Source organism: Schistocerca serialis, chromosome 4, assembly GCF_023864345.2.
Source record: "Schistocerca serialis cubense isolate TAMUIC-IGC-003099 chromosome 4, iqSchSeri2.2, whole genome shotgun sequence".
NCBI classification, from domain to species: domain Eukaryota; kingdom Metazoa; phylum Arthropoda; class Insecta; order Orthoptera; family Acrididae; genus Schistocerca; species Schistocerca serialis.
Window position 1 is genome coordinate 756,375,132 of NC_064641.1, and position 12,554 is coordinate 756,387,685.

The window sequence follows — 12,554 nt, forward strand, 5'->3', positions numbered from 1 at the left end:
AGTGCCACGTTGTGTGGCACCACATTCTGCAATTATCCTTAATTTATGAGCATGGGTGTAGAAAATAAATACTTCATTAAGAACGTTCTAAGTGCCATACCAGGAAACACTGCTTCTAACCGCAACGAGAACGTCTTTTAAAGTCGATTCTTGCAAAGAAGAAAGCAACAACCAGCCATTGTTAATAACGCTGATTATTTACACAAATAGCGCTTCACCCGTTTCAAACTCACAGATTCATCTTCAGACGGCTGTTCACGTTTATTTTACATGTGTTGTTGTTTACATTAGCTGTTGACAGTTTTTTTCCAACAGCTAGTACAAATAACAACAAATATAATATAAACGTGAGCAGCTGTCTGGAGATGAATTTGTCGGTTCGAAACCGGTAACGGCCCTTTATGTGTAAATAAACAGTGTTATTAACAGTGGCTGGATACTGTTTTCTTTTTTGCAAGAAACAATGCCTATTATTTTGTACGTTGCCACGGCCTCAGAACTGTCAGTTTTTGACAGAATTATCATTAGTACCGAGGCACAGCGTGTTATTTGTGGTAGTAGAAGTACAGAACTACAGCAATAGATTTTTATCTACGTAGTAGTATTGTAGTCAACAAAAAGCACTTCCCATGTTTTTTAAACTTTGGATAGGACAGAGGGAAGCGCAGCTTGAAACGAAGACCGCGCACCACCTACTAACGCACGTTGGAAGACTTTCTCCGCGGACTTGCACTTGGATCGAGTCTAGGGGCACACCATAGTGTACCATGTATACAGTAGCGTCTGAAAACGCTGTTCGTGAAAAAATGGCTCTTAGAACGTGTTCCATTTCCACTCTTCAATTGACCCACCACAGACTGGAAGACATCCGAAGTGACTGGCTCAAATGGTCAAGGTTAAATAACGTAGCAGAGTCGAGGCAATGTTGACAACATTGTTGAACATTACCAGCTGTAATTGTATGATGCATGTGGAGTGTACGGAAAGTAAACAACTTTCTGTTTCATGGCACGTAAGCTGCGCCTTGGAGAAGCATTGCGGGGCCAACAACCACAAAAACTAAAAGTAGCTATTCAGGCTAAAACAGCGCAGTCCAAATACGTCCGAAACACGAAAAACATGTCAACGTGAGCTACAGAAGAAAATATGTCGAATTATGTGACGTGCGCAACTAATTAGGCTATAGGCCAATTTTTTTAATGGAACTACCAACTTCTTTGTAACACTGGAAAGAGCCTTCGAAGAGGACTTCAAAGACATATGTAACTTGCTCAAATAATAACAACATAATGGCGCCGCAAAGCGATGTCACACCGTCAAGAGAAGAGGATGCACAAACAAAAGTCTGCCCTACTACACCACATATGAGCAGACAACTAGTTCAGGTACAGTAAGTGTTTTCACTTGTCCGGTTGACGTCTATCAGTCTGTCCTGTGCCGTTGTCTTCTTCCTCTCGTTGTTCTTGTTGTTGTTCTTCTTCTTCTTGTTTCTTGTTTTTTCCAGTTTCTCTATGGGGTCTACTTTGTTATATTCCGGGTGGTTATAATTAAAGTGCAGCTACTCACAGAGATCCAGAGAAGGCTGTAATTATCGTATGGCAGCGAAACTTGGTAGCTATTCTAATGCGTTAATGCAGAACCGATGAACACTGGAAAAAAACGAGTTCCAATTTTGGTCATCAGGTGCAGATCTGGAACTGTGAATCCAATAAAGAAGTGCAGAAATGTTTCTATATGTAATGTGTTAGGAACGGGACGTGCACAGAAAAGGATAAACAAGTGGGAAAGAAAATGGCTCAAATGGCCCTGGGTACTATGGGACTTAACTTCTGAGGTCATCAGTCCCCTATAACTTAGAACTACTTAAACCTAACTAACCTAAGGACATCACACACATCCATGCCCGAGGCAGGATTCGAACCTGCGACCGTAGCTGTCGCGTGGTTCCAGACTGTAGCGCCTAGAACCGCTCGGCCACACTGGTCGGCACAAATGGGAAAGACATAATGTTTATTTTACTATTAACTACCGCTTTCGTAAACTGTTCAATATGAGCACCGGCGACGTTGACGAGGCGCTGTACAGCGCCAGATTTTCAGCTGGTGGCCAAAACTGGAATTAATTCTGTTTCCATCGTTCTGCATCAACGCATTAGAATATCCACCAAGTTTTGCTGCCATACGATAATTACAGCTTACACTGGACGTCCTTGAGTAGCCGCACTTTAGTTTTTGGCAGTGTTCGTGACAGTTGGTGGCCGGAAGCCATTCTGCCCCCCCCCCCCCCCCCCCCCCGCGCCCTCCCAGTACAGGACTTGCGTACCTCATCCGTCCATGTATAGGGTAAATCTCATGTCCAAGTCAAAGGGCGTTTCCTAAACGTTTGCATAAGTGTGTATCTGAGACAGTACGTGGATACCTGCCCAGTATTTACCTACGGCGATGTGGCGAACCGTCCAAAAACATCAATCAGGTTGGCGCAGCTCACCACCCCTTGTTGTTAACCCATTCGCTGGTCCGTGTGCCATAACACTGTGCACTCCGTGTGTGGTCAGGCCCCTCCACGGGCAGCGCCCGCCGTGATGGGCACAGTATGGCGCTCAACACTGCAGGCTCTTCGGTATATTTTATTCTCACCAATAAGTGAGTATTCTCTAATAATGATGTTTCTAAATCGAGATAACATTACAAAGCAGCATACTTAAGAAACTTATTTTTTGGGTGATATACACTCTAAGACAAGAAAAAAAAAGAATTATCCGGATGGGACGGAAATCGGGAGATGTGATGTATGTGTACAGATAAGAAAATGAAATTGCAGAAATATTGGATGATTTATTCAAGAGAAAGAAATTCACTAACTCAGAAAGTCTATAACGCGTTGGTCCACCTCTGGCCTTTATGCAAGCAGTTGTTTGGCTTCACACTGATTGATGGAGTTGTTGTGAGGGATATCGTGCCGAATTCTGTCCAACAGGCGCCTTAGATCGTCAAAATTCAAAGCTGTTTGGAGGGTCATGACCATAAAGCTCCAAACGTTCTCAGTTCGGGAGAGGTCCAGCGATCTTGCTAGCCATGGAAGGGTTTGGCAAGACGAAGACAAGCAACAGAAACTCTCGCCGTGTACGGGTGCGCACTATCTTCTTGAAATGTAAGTCCAGGATGGCTTGCCATGAAGGGCAACGAAACGAGGGGTAGAATATCCTCAACATTTTGCTGTGCTGCATGTGTGCTGTGGACCACAATCAAATGGGTCTTGCTATGATAAGAAACGACATACCAGACCGTGATTCCTGGTTGTTAGGCCATATGGCGAGTGACAGTCAGGTTGTCTCCGCTGTGAATCGGTGCTCATTTCGAAACGGGTCTCATGACTGAAGACAGTTCTGCTGCAGTCAATGGGATTCCAGGCTGAAGATGTGTCTGAGGACTGTCAACCGCCATACAGCCTGTAAACCAAGACTGATGATCTGGGCTGCCATTTCTTTTCATAGCAACACCACTTTGGTTGTCATCAGCACCCATACAACACAACGGTATGTGAACGATATTCTACGACCCGTTTCGTTGTCCTTCATGGCAAGCCATCCTGGGCTTACCTATCTGCAAGATAACCCCCGCCCACTCGCGACGAGACTTTCTACTGCTTGTCTTCGTGCTTTTCAAACCATACTGTGGCCATCAAGGTCACTAGATTTCTGATTGAGATTTTTTGGACCATTATGGGCAGGGTCCTCAAACCATCTCGGGATTCTGACGATTTAACGCGCCAATTGGCAGAATTTAGCACGATATCACCCAGGAGTACATTCAAAACTCTGCCAGTCAGTGACAATCCGTACAACCGCTTTTGTGAAGGTCTTTCTGTTACATAAATCACCCATTTTTTTCGAAATTGTCATCATTTGTATTCTGTCAGGGGAACTCGACAGATATGAAATGGATCTACTTGAACTACGAGAAACAAGATACCCAGGAAAAGAAAAACTACAAACAGACCGACATGTCCTACACCACAGTGGATTGGGAGATCTAAAATTCCAAAATGGAATAGGTTTCAAAGGTAAAAGAACAGCAGCGGTAGTGATTCCGCAGCCAACTGATGACAGAATAGCTGTTATAAGACTGGGAGGTTCAAATGGCCCTGAGTACTATGTGACTTAACTTCTGAGGTCATCAGTCCCCTATAACTTAGAACTACTTAAACCTAACTAACCTAAGGACATCACACACATCCATGTCCGAGGCAGGATTCGAACCTGCGACCGTAGCTGTCGCGCGGTTCCAGACTGTAGCGCCTAGAACCGCTCGGCCACTCCGGCAGGCAGACTAAGAGGTAGATTCATAAATATAATAGTAATCACGCTACATGCCGCAACTGACGTAGCGGAGGATGAAAAGAAAGACAGCTTTTTAAGTATTTCAGGAGGTAGTCGTAAGACACCGGGATATGCTAAAGTTGATAGGGAGACCACATGGAAAGGAGTAGCAGGGATAGAAAGCTCACACGTTGAAAGTAATGATAGTGGAGTGAGACTTCTTATCTGTGCAAGTGAATCCAATCTAAGGATAATAACACACTTTTCTCGAAAGGACATTCACAAGGCAACTTGGGCATAACCAGATGGTAGAAAAAAAACAGACCATGTCCTGGTAGATGGAAGGCACAAAAACAGTGTAATGGATGTGAAAACCATAAGAGGAACAGAGGCAGGCACAGACAATAACTTAGTCATCACAGTAATACTACAACGAACAGCTATACAAAAACCAAAGATAGAAAATAGGGCGAAATGATGAAATTCTGACGCAGATACATTGAAAGATAATGAAAATATGAGTGAATTTATCATTAAGCTTCAAAGCACATTTGGGTTTCTAACAATGGAAGACAACCTCGACACTGAAGTCCAGTGGCCAATGATAAAAGGAAACGTGGAAGCAGCAGCACGGAAGAAGGTGAGCAGAAAGAAGAGTAGCAAAGAAAAAATACCTACAGGAAGAGAGGAAAGAAGCATATGACAATGCTAAAAGGATACTAAAAACCTCCTCAGAAGGAAAAACAGAGAGCATGTCGATGCCTAATTAAAATAGCAGAAGAACATAAAACTGCAGGGTATGCAAGTGATTTTTTTCAGGTCAGTTAGGTTCTTCAGAAAAGGGTACATACAATGGATGTATGGCATGTAAAGATAAAATGGCAATACAGTTTTGGAAAGAACAAAAGGCATAGAAATACGGAAGGAATGTTTTGAGAAGCTTTTAAATGTTGAAGATGGGAGTACAGAAATGAAAGAACAACATCGCTGACATTGAAGGAGCAGTGGACACAATTAAAATACTGAAAAACAACAAAGCTCCAGGGAGAGATAAAATAACAGCTGAACTACTCAAGAAGGTACGAGGTACAACTGGAAAACAGATACACAAACTCGTGATCAACATTTGGAATGAAGAAAGAATGCCGTCTGAGGGGAAACTCGTGGTCATAGCAACAATCCATAAGAAGGACGATAAACATGAATGCAGAAATTATAGAGGCATCTCATTAATTAGCACAGCCTACAAATTGTTCTCCAAGGCTCTCCAGAAAAGACTGGAACCATATTTAAAACAGATTATAGATAGAAAGCAGGCGGCATTTATGAAGAATCTATCCACCACTATTTAGATATTTATACTGAAAGAAGCCATATCAATAAATTGGGAAGACAACAAAGCAGTGACAATATTGTTTGTTGGTTTTAAGAAAGTCAACAATAGCATAAGCAGAGAAAATTTGTGCGTGAAAAAACAGAAGTTTGGCAGCAAAAAAAAAAGTTCTTGAGGACAGAAAGAAATTACAAGAGAAAAAGGTGGAATACCATACCAATTTATGACCACGTGTCTGAAGAGGCAGAAGAGTTAAAATATCTGGGGGTGGTAGTAAATAACAGAAATGATAAGTAACAAGAAACAGAAGTAAGGATAAAAGAACATCATCTTCACTCAACAAATTACTGTCATCCAAAAAAAAGGGGGATCCAATAACGATATATTGTTGTTTTGGTGTTCAGTCTGAAGACTGGCTTCATGCAGTTCTCCATGCTACTCTATACTGTGCAAGCCTCTTCATCTCTAAATAACTACTGCAACCTACATGCTCCTGAATCTCCTTACTGTATTCATCTCTTGGTCGCCCTCTACGATTATTTCCCCGTGCACTTCCCTCCAATACTAAATTGGCGGTCCCTTGATGTCTCAGAATGTGTCCTATCAAGCGATCCCCCTTTCTTTCCCCCCCATTACTGTTCAGTACTCCCTCATTAGTTACGTGATCTATCCATCCAATCGTCAGCAATCTTCTGTAGCATCAAATTTCAAAAGCGTCTATTCTCTCCTTACTTAACTCCAAGCCAACTAAATACCTTCAGAAAAAACGTCCTAACACTTAAGCCAATATTCGATGTTAACAAAGTTCTCTTCCTCTGAAACGATTTTCTTTCTCTTGCCAGTCCACATTTCAGATCCTCTTTACTTCGAACATCATCCGTTATTTTGCTGCCCAAATAGGAAATTACATCTACTACTTAAAGTGTCCAGTTTCCTAATCTAATTCCCTCAGCACCAATTGATTTGATTCGACTACATTTCATTGTCTGTGGTTTTCCTTTGTTGATGACCTGCTTATATCCTCCTTTAAAGACATTGTCCATTCCATTTAACTACTCTTCCAAATATAAAACCGAAATCAGATCAGTATTACTATATGAGGCAGAAATATGGAGAATAGATATGTATACAAAGGGAAGGATAAAGGTTTTCAAAAATAAAATCCTGCAGAAGACATTTGGACCAATTTGTTAGGGTGGAGAGTGGCTAAGAATAAAGAACAGGGAGCTCAGGAAGGTATGTGATGAACCAGATATTGTTGCGCAAGCCAAAACAAGGAGCCTGAGATGGGCCGGGCACGTCTATAGAAGAGAGGAGGAATCAAGACTAAAAGAAGTGTTGGAGAAGAAACTCGAAGGGTAAAGACGTGTAGGCAGCTCGGAAATAAGATGGAGAGAGCAGGCGGGGAATTGGAGCAAGGGAAGAGATGCCCAGAACAGAACGCTGTGGAGGAGCCTACTTGATGCAGCCAAAAAACCGACTGCGGTTTGTGGGGCCTGGAGAACAAGAGTAAGAATTTCGAAACAAGGCTCGATATACAGTCCCACACAGTATTTCTCCATCTGATAGACGACCTCCTATCCATGGTCGATTTAAGGCCAAAGTGACGAAAGTTGCCGCTTGGGGTCAGAAGCAGGGAGACGTCACAACTGTAAGATTTCTGTGATGTATAAGACCGCTTCAGCTGTACGATAAATCTTTATTTCTGATGCAACTAGTGTCGCAGCGTTAGAACCACATCTTCAGGGATACAGATTTATAATTTATCCCAACCGTTAACCAGTAGATTACCCAGCATTCTTTGTTCCATTATGATAAAACTGTTTAACCGTCAAGAGGTCGGCAGTCCATTTTAAAATAAATCGAAACGAAGGAAACATCATCGTGGTACAGGAAAACTGAGGCTTAACATCGTCGTGACAACATGAGGTCCTCAGTGACCGCCTCAGAGAAGTGTTTGTCCAGGGGGCCGGTCACTGCGTACTTCATGTTGTCACGGCGATGTTAATCCTCAGTTTTCCTGTATCGCGACGATGGTCCCTTCATTCTGCTTTATCTTAAATTGGGTGCCAGCCTCTTGACGGTTGAACAGTTTTATCACAATGGGACAAAGAACGTTTGATCATATACTGATTATCGTCTGCATTAAATTGTAAATCTGTATCCCTGAAGATATATATGTAACGCTGCGAAATTAGTTGGATCAGAAGAAAATGGTTCAAATGGCTCTGAGCACTATGGGACTCAACTGCCGTGGTCATCAGTCCCCTAGAACTTAGAACTACTTAAGCCTAACTAACCTAAGGACATCACGCACAGCCATGCCCGAGCCAGGATTCGAACCTGCGACTGTAGCAACAGCGCGGCTCCGGACTGGAGCGCTTAGAACCGCACGGCCACCGCGGCCGGCTCAGAAAAAAAAGATTTATCATACAGCTTGAGCGGTCTTGTTCACCACGGTTCAGTTCTACAGTTGTGTATGCCCACGATACAAAATCTGCAGTAAGGTTTCTACGAAGAACGTTTTTCGATAAGTAGCGGCCACTTGTGGCGCCACACTCAGATGGGCGCCCAAGTGCAAGATTTGTTTGTATACAGTGCGTATCACAAATAGTAGCGAAAACTGACGCGGCTGAAAGTGTACGGTACGAAGGAAAAAAGGGGACAGCGAGGTGCCAAATGATAAAATGTTTGAAAAATGATGAATTCTTCTCGGGTTATCAGCCGAGTGGTGGTGTCGTCTTGTTACAAGGTTTCAATGAGTTTCGTACCCATCATCTTCTGCCAGAAGACGATGGGTACGAAACTCATTGAAACGTTGCGACAAGACGACGCCACCACTCGGCTGATAATCCGAGAAGAATTCAACAGTGGAATACGCCGAGAAAGACTGCAATCGCATATGTTTGAAAAATGTGTTCGAACCGGTACTGATCCTGATGCTTTCCCTTCTCGGTGGCATGCCTCTAAAATCTCCCGAATTAAGCTGAGATGAAGTTCGGTGACTGAAGCATTCTTTACGGTATTAGCCTTGGTAATAAAATGTGAATGTAGCACGCACGTTTCTAAAGGGTGAAAAAAAAAGAGTTCTTGTACCATTTCAGTGTTTTACGAACACATCCCGTTGAAGTAAGTAGCATGTTCTGTTTGTCCACTGCACATATTGACTGGTTGCAATCCAATACAAATTTTGTTTAAAATTTATCCTTATTAGTTTGGTGATTTATTTACACAGCTGAATTCATTGCAGCCATGTGGCATGTCGTGAACGTACATACATTGAGTTGCAAAAGTCATAGGACAGTGATATGCACATATCCAGATGGCGGTAGTATTGCGTACATAAGGTAAAAAACAGCAGCGCATTGGGGGAGCTGTAATTTGTAATCAGGTGATTCACGTGAAAATGGCCGCACGATGGGAATTAACACACTTTGTAATTGTAATTGGAGCTAGATGCATGGGACATTCCATTTCGGAAGTCGTTAGGGAATTCAATATTCCGAGATTCACAGTGCAAGATTGTATCGAGAGTACTAAATTTCAGGCATTACTTCTCACCACGGACAACGCGGTGGCCGACGGCCTTCACTCAACGACCGAGAGCAGCGGCGTTTGCTTAGACTTGTCAATGCTAACAGACAAGCAAAACAGCGCGAAGTAACCGCAGAAATCAATGGTGGACGTACGACGCTTGTATCCGTTAGGACAGTGCGCTCCAAATGTGGTGGTATTGGGCTATGGCAGCAGACGCTCAACGCGAGTGGTTTTGCTAACAGCACAACATCGCCTGCAGCACTTCTCCTGGACTCGTGACCATATCGGTTGGACGCTAGACGACTGGAAAACCGTAGCCTGGTTAGATGACTCCGATTTCAGGTGGTAAGAGCTGATGGTAGATTTCTAGTGTGGCGCAAACCCCACGAAGACGTGGGTCCAAGCTGTCAACAAGGCTCTCTTCAGATGTTTCGACAGTATCCTTAAATAATGAAAGAAAAATGGTGAAAATAAATACAGGGTGGTCAGAAATAATGTGAAAAGCTTGTAAGGGTGTATCAGTATAGACTGTGCTGAGAAATAATTGTAAAGAAAAAAACTCGATACGTTGCGCCGTTTCCAGGTAACTAGCTTCGAAGCTAGCCAGTCAGGGCGTTGCGCACGCAAATTCAACCGGCCCGCCAGATTATCAGTTGTTCACAGAGCATAGATAATAGCGCGTGAGACTGCACAGCCTTTGGCTCGGGATTGATCCTTACTACCGTCCCGTGTACCATTGTTGCCTCTGGTGGGTCGCTTGAATTTACGCGCGCATCGTCCTGATTGGGTAACTTAAATGCTAATTAATTCTGTAACGTAGCAACGATGGAATTTTTTTAACAATTATTTCTCAGCACAAACTTTCTTGCGACACCCTTACAAACTTTTCAAACTTCTTGTGGCTATCCTGTATAAATAAATAATGATCCAGATTAATAATAAAAAAATCATCTGTACGGAAGAATCGTGTATCATACTCTATGACCGAGCGAGGTGGCGCAGTGGTTAGCACACTGGACTCGCATTCGGGAGGACGACGGTTCAATCCCGTCTCCGGCCATCCTGATTTAGGTTTTCCGTGATTTCCCTAAATCGCTTCAGGCAAATGCCGGGATGGTTCCTTTGAAAGGGCACGGCCGATTTCCTTCCCCATCCTTCCCTCACCCGAGCCTGCGCTCCGTCTCTAATGACCTCGTTGTCGACGGGACGTTAAACGCTAATCTCCTCCTCCTCCTCATACTCTATGGACTGTCTACAACGTAATCTCTGACATGAAAAATATCTTTGAATCTCATTTACTTTTGTACAATTGCTGTTGTCAATATGTACTGTGAACAGAAAGTTTTGTTTGATACGTGTGTGTGTTTCTCCTGCACAAGTCGACAACGAGAAAACCGTAAGTACTATTTTTTTCCAAATTTGTGTTTAACTCTAAATAAATATCTGCAGTAATTACAACATTCCTCGTGTTTATGTATAATATTAAAGACAACAGAACAATACAGCACCTCACAAATGGAAAACGTCACGAATAAATGGCATAATACTAAAAAAACGCTCATGAAAATGGGACTCTTTTACCAAAAATGGTCGTACAAAAGAAAAGAAAATAATGACCGGTAGCAGAACAAATTATGTAACAAATAAAACTATTACGACAGCAGCATTGCATTTTGCTTGCTGTTCCCTAAGAAATTTTCTTGATTTACACTTACTACGTGTGATTATTAGGAAACTTACCTCAGGAATCTGAGACACCATTGTGCGATGACTCTTTAGCACTTGATGGTTTCAGTTATCTGTGTTTTGTAAGTCAACTTTAAGTAACTTAAATAAAAGATTTAAATCACTGCTGTGGGATTTGCACACTGAAGCTAGGTTTTTGCCTATGGGAAACGTATTAGCTTATTTGCTATTTAATGTTGAAATTGAACTTTTGCATATATTGAAGATCATTTCTGCGGAATCTTTACATAATTCTTGTGCTAACTTGAGTATTGGGTTCCATTACAACGGGTTTTAGGAACTGGCCAGAATAGATCTCAGTTTTCTATTTTCTGTTAATGCTACGAGGAAACAGATTAATTCTCATATTCGCTTTACCTTTTCATTGAGTTTGTTCATGTAATGTTTATGCTATGGAACATGTAATGCTCAATGATTTTAATCTTGTCCAAATATGTCCTTTAATGTTAGTGCTATTTTACTGAGAACTGCTGTTTCTAGGCGTAAGAACGATGTATTTAACATCTTTAAAATTCATACCACGTCTAAAATTATAATGCTGAATGCGATGATACTTAAATTCTGATTTTTTTTTCTGAGGCTTTTAATAGTTGGAATTTTAATTAATGTTAACTGAACAAAATTAAAACGAGGTATACTTGTCATGTTTAGACCCAATAGCCAAAGGCCTCAATCTGCATATTGAGCAAGCAGTAAGGGAAACCAATGGAATAAAAACTTGGAAGTTTGCAAATGACATTGTAATTCTATCAGAGACAGCAAAGGATTTAGAGGAGCAGTTGAACGGACTGGACAGTGTCTTGAAAGGAGGGTATAAAATGAACATCAACGAAAGGAAAACTAGAATAATGAAATATTGCCGAATATGGAAATTTGTCGTAAGGTCTTATGGGACCAAACTGCTGAGGTCATCGGTCCCTAAGCTGACGCACTACTTAATCTAACTTAAACTAACACTAAGGACAACACACACACCCATGCCCGAGTGAGGACTCGAACCTCCGACGGGGGGAGCCGCGCTGACCGTGACAAGGCGCCCCAGACCGCGCGGCTACCCACGCGGCTATTGCCTAGTTAAATCGGGTTAGGCTGAAAGAATTAGATTAAAAAACGAGACACTTAAAGTAGTAGATGATCTTTTTGCTATTGGGCAGCAAAATAGATTATGACGGCTCAAGTATAAACGACATAAAATGTATCCTGGTACTGACAAGAAAAGCGTATCTGAAGAAGAAAAATTTGTTAACATCGAACATAGATTTAAGTGTCAGGAAATTTTCTGGAAGCTACGTATGGAAGTGAAACATTGACGATACACAGACAGGCAGAGCATAGAAACTTCTGAAATGTGGTGCTACAGCACAATACTGAAGATTAGATGGATAAATCGCCTGCCGGGGTGGCTAGCGGTTCTAGGCGCTACAGTCTGGAACCGCTACGGTTGCAGGTTCGAATCCTGTCTCGGGCATGGATGTGTATGATGTCCTTAGGTTAGTTAGGTTTAAGTAGTTCTAAGTTCTAGGGGACTGATGACCATGGAAGTTAAGTCCCATAGTGCTCAGCCCCATTTGAACCATTTTGAGATGGATTGATCGCGGTACTAAACATTGACTAAAAAAA